We start from the raw sequence: 5,364 nt of genomic DNA on the forward strand, positions 1-5,364 counted from the left end.
CCCTGTTGCCCTGTCCAGGCTCCAAGGCAGCTCCTAGGCCAGGAGGTATTGGCAGTGCAGCAGCAGGTCAGCCTGGCATGGAGGGAGACAGCATGTTGTCAAAGATCCTCCCTGGAAATGCCGCTGAGCAGGCCGGCAAACTGGGAGAAGGTACATCAAATAAATCATCTCATAACAGCACACTTTAAACAAGTGATTGGGCCACGAAATAATTAAAGACATCAGTCATGTTAAAGAGGTATCAGCTATTACTGTCGGTCATCACCATGCTAACAGTCTAATAATTTTTGGAGAGAGGCACTTTTCAATCAAGAGAGTTACTTTATATTATAACCTGCCCAAAATAATAACCCATGGATGGACCAGCCTACTGAGCACAGGCCACAGGGCCCATGGATCAATGGGCCCCTGGTGACTGTTAACACTTCCTATTTAAAAGTCAATCAGACAACTACAAAGAGGCGCTTAATGGCTACAGAGATTCCAGACAACTACAAAGAGAAACAAAATGACCATCACGTCCATAGCCATGGTCATTCCAAAGTCAGTGCAGTAATAGTAATTAATGAGAGTGCTTTCAAGTTACACATCAACCACCCTTAAAAAAAAATCCTACATTGTTTTGCACTTACTGCCCAAAACTGGAGGTAAATGTCCCTACCAATATCCAGCTACTCCTGAATAGAGTGTGCCAGGGCTGACATCAAAACCCGCAAGTTTAGCATCGCGCTGGTTCTCGGAAGAGAAAGTGAATGTGATTTTTGCATTGCATTTTGGATTATATCAGAAAATAAGCTCTGTGGCTAACACAAGTTTATGATACTTACAGGTTTAGTTCAGCGAGATAATCTTCACATATGAACACCTTTCATACCGCATTTGAAGCTTCAATGCGATCGCCAGAAGTAAAAAGCTAACGTTAGGCTTTAACGGACTACATGACTACTCCACGGTCGTATGACTCTTTACATCACCGCCACTAAGCTTTCAACTGATTTCAGCCGCTTTATTTTAAAAACATTGCATAATGGGGAAATCGGACTGTTTAAGCTAAATAAGAAGCTGTAATGGCGGACTGCCAGCACTCTCGCCTGTTCGGGGGTGATGATGTTTAATGTCCTCGACAGGGTTTGTAGTCGTATTGAGCAACTTGTTAGCAACCGCCTTTTTTACGACACATAAAAGCTTCAAAATTCACAAGTAGGGTATTTACTGACGTGTTTTATGTCGTCGAACAAAACCTGAAACTCGCTTCAGCTTTTGTTAACCACAGACCTTATTTGAGGCATTTTACCGAAATCACATTCAAAAAACGTATTGACTTTTAGACGAGAGAACCGGAAGTGCTAAAAGCGCTAACAGAGTTCCGGGTTTACTGGCACACTCTATTGTCACTTGCAATAATTTTGATTAAGAAATTTGAATATAACCACTGTTGTGTGTCAATGTCAAGTCAATGCATTTGTTACACAAACGGACAATAGATTGTGTTCTCTCCACATCCTTAACCCAACATCATTAATTCTTGCTTACATGTGAGTGTGGTGTGTCTCCACCGTGATGCTGTCCCTACGTCCTCCTCGCTTAGAGATACTTTTGCTTTGTCTGGGACTGTTTCCAGACTCCAGGATGCTTCCAATGAAAATCTTGGGAAAGCAGCTGTGAACTGTGCTTTTCTGGAGGTAGTGAAGTTCACATTTGTGTGGACGATAAGCCACACGACGGTGAGATTTATGCCTGACCAGAAGTTTTCCACCGTCAATGAAAAACAGGGCACAGCTGCTTCCCTAAACTTTGTCACCAATCTAATTAAAAAACAACAGCACTTGACCTGTGGAGTGCTGTACAGTCAAAAATAACAAAAATCATAAAACGACACAATAGAATAAAGACACAAAAACCAGAGAGAATCCCTGAAAATCAGCAAAATAATAAAATAATGAACAGCAGACTACAGGGCAGGTAGATTTTTTTATACCATATTTTGACTTTACTCTCATGAAATTATGCCATTTTCTTGAAATATTACAACTTTATTCTCAGCTACATAGAGAACACACACATGTGGGATGTGTTTCAGATGTGCACAAAGTTTTGAACATGAGCAGAAATCTTGCTGAAACACATATGAGCTATTGAAGTCCACGGGTTTTTAAATGAATTAAAATGAATAATTTATCCTTGATGTGAATAGGTGCAGCATGCATTTTTAAAGAGGTAACCTCCCCAAACAAAAGACACAAAAGAAGATGGAGGAGTAAAATATGCCCATGTGTGTTGACTCAACAGAGATAAATGAGAAACATTGATCTGCAGGAGAACAGATAATTGAAAGTAACACAGAATGCCTGAGAGTATTACTGCATTATATTCTGTTCTATCTTTGAAATGAAACCAATGCTCTTGGATTTTAGCATCAAGTCCCTCAGTTGACATCTTTTTCCCCTCTTTTTCCCGTCCACTCTCCTCCAGCTATCACCGGTTTTGGCAAGAAATTCACCTCTTTCTTCTGAGGTGCTCAGATTAAGGTATGTATTTTCTTTTTGTCCAGCTCTCCAATGTATCCCCAATAAGTCAGACCTGCAGAAGACAGATCATTCATAAAAGAGCTGCACTGAAAACACAATTGGGAGGTGATTTATCATCTACTGGGGCTTGTATTTTATGGGAGAGGCTCTTACATTCAAAACGGCTTCTCTCAAGTACTTTGAAAGGAGCAGTTTGCAGTTCAACTCAATTTAATTTATTGTCTTATTTTTACCAGATCTGAAGTTTGTGCTCATTATTTATGAACTCCTGGTAGCTCTTTTATGTAGTGCTCTCTTAAACAAAAGTTATAATACAGTTGTAAAATGTAGCCAGCAGCATGACTGTACATCTAAAGAGGCAGGAAAGGCAAAGACCAGATACGAGGTAATCATCAGATAGCCGCAGTATTTTTGGTCAATGATTCAGGTACAAAGAGATGGAAATTATTATTATTTGTTTTCCTTCAGTGAACAAGAGCAACTCAACATTAGGTATAAAAATAAATCTGTGAGATGCTGCTGGTTCAAAGTCTACAGGGATGTTGACAGAGAGCTACAGCGTGTTGTGTTTTGACTCTTGTAGGCAGCAGAGAGTGGGCGTCTTAAAGTGGTTTACTCAGAACTAGCAGTGTGTTCCTAAAGCAGTGTGTCTACGTCGGAGTGCGTGCGTGTGTTCTTCTCTGTCTGTGTCCTATTTCGGCTCCTCTGGCTGCTCTGCATGTACAGTGTGAAAATTTAACATTTACAATGACAACTTATTCCTACGATGACGCACTGTCTGCATCAGACAGGACGTGTGTTTACTTAGCAGGTTATCACAGCTGAATACACGGTGCTGCGACGTAGCGGCGCTAAGTTGAGGATATATACATTGTATACACCACCAGAGCTGTGGACTTGGACCTGACTGCTTTGAGATTTGAATTACTTAAGACTGGACCTCTCAAAGACATGAAACTAAGAACAAGTCTTAAGTTTTGATGTCTAAAAAATCCCAGAACAATGAAAAATGAATAAGCCAGCGACAGGCAGGCCTTGCATGGCCGCACATGCTGAATATTTTATCGCTGGGCCTGTGCATTGCAAATGTTATTTAAATATGCCGCATTGAGGGAGGTGAAAGATTTGCAGCTTGACTTGCATTTTGCTTATTTGGACTTTTTTTAAGGTCTTTTCTGAAATCCCTCCCTGAGCATTAAAATGACCTACCTGATCCAGCAACAGCACTGTTTTGATTAAGGAAGGTTTGACATGCTGTCTGTTCCAACACGAAATAAAAAGTAATATTTAAACTGACTGAATGTCTCCATGTATTTGCAGGACTATGTAAATGTCAAATGATGAAGTCACGAGGCCCCGTACCAGAAAAACCTGTGAAGTTCCCCCTGCTTTTGTTTTACTGAAAGAGAGAGAGGAAGGAGAGAGGAGAACAGAGACGAGAGCTGAGCATACTGGTGAGTTCTTCAATTGGCATTTAACCTACAAACATTGTAAATGTTAGAGGGTGTTTTTATCTTCTACCACAGTTTCAGGTCAGCAGTCTGCAGGTTTTTATTCACCAGCTGTTTTCACTAATCATCAACCAGGGAAGCTGGATTTTAAAATCAGCAGCTGCACTGATTGAACTACATGTTTGGTTGCAATGAAAACTGTTGAGGCTTTTGCCCTGGTTTAACAACATGTTCATGTCATATGGGAGTTAGTCGTTTAAGGGTTAAGGATTAGTGTGCATTGACAAAAAACTCTGTGAATACATCCCAAGTCTCTTGTTGGTCATTTCCTTGCTCCTTAATCCTCGCTTGAACTGGAAGTCATTCTGAATCACCGTTTTTAATGTCGTCTCAAAGCTCTAATTTGTGCTCTGAGGAGCGAGGATACACCAGAGCACCCTTCATTGAAACTTTATGAGCCGACATTTCTCTGCATTCTACTGCTTGGATGCTGCAGCCGATCAGACTGATCTGACACACTATACCAGAGTTACATACCAGAGTGACAGATGAGAGATTTAACTAACTAATTTGTTTCTTGATTTATTATGTTGTTTAAATAATCAGCTGTGTAAAAAGTAGGTCTGAACAACAAAAGACAAAAAACTTTCTTTATTAGAGAGATTTTTCTATTTCACAATCATTTTTTTTTCTCCATTAACATTTATTATGGAGACAATTAAAGTCACAAAGAGGCTCTCTGTCAGCAAGAAACACTTTTTACATAATTTATCGTTATTTCCATTCAGTCACATGTGAGGCTGATCACTCATGAGTGTCGGGTTGATGAGTTACGGAGTTTCATTTTTTCCAGAAACATTTAGCTTATAAATAATTTTCAGTTTTCAAAAGACACTTTAATCACATTCTGGGTTATTAAATAATGAATCACAATCAGAATATTGATAAATAGGGATGCAAAGAAAGAAAAAATAATACAAAGGCATTCTGCACCTCTAAATGGTACACAGTACATACATACATACAGTATTATAGATACAGAGAGCAGGTTAATCACGTGCACATGTTTGTTAAACAGAGAGAAAATAGTCTATTGTTCTGGCAGTGAGAACTTTGTACCCTTATTAGTATGGGCACACATTAAAAGTCTCTGCAGCTGTTGAAGCCGACTGACAGCTCATCCAGCTGTGATCAACTGCCGCTGTCATCAGAAACAGACATTGCTTCATGCGACACTAAAGAGAAAATTACGTCTCATTTCTCCAAAAACATATTTCCTCATTTCCTCCCTCCTTGCATGGTTTCCTTGCGTCTCTCCGTGCATCCCTGGCGGGAGGGACTGAGATGCAAAAAAGATGCAATTGAGAGAAACATGGATGTAATTT

At 39.9% G+C, this 5,364-nt stretch overlaps 1 long non-coding RNA gene across 1 annotated transcript; it reads left to right on the plus strand.

The window, feature by feature from the left end:
* Positions 1-22: 22 nt before the first annotated feature.
* LOC126386967 (uncharacterized) lies at positions 23-3,976 on the plus strand. Its single transcript, XR_007569572.1, has 3 exons — positions 23-150; positions 2,473-2,528; positions 3,849-3,976. It is a non-coding gene; the product is annotated as an uncharacterized LOC126386967 (long non-coding RNA).
* Positions 3,977-5,364: the final 1,388 nt, after the last annotated feature.

This window comes from Epinephelus moara, unplaced genomic scaffold, assembly GCF_006386435.1.
Source record: "Epinephelus moara isolate mb unplaced genomic scaffold, YSFRI_EMoa_1.0 scaffold1263, whole genome shotgun sequence".
Taxonomy (NCBI): Eukaryota; Metazoa; Chordata; class Actinopteri; order Perciformes; family Serranidae; genus Epinephelus; species Epinephelus moara.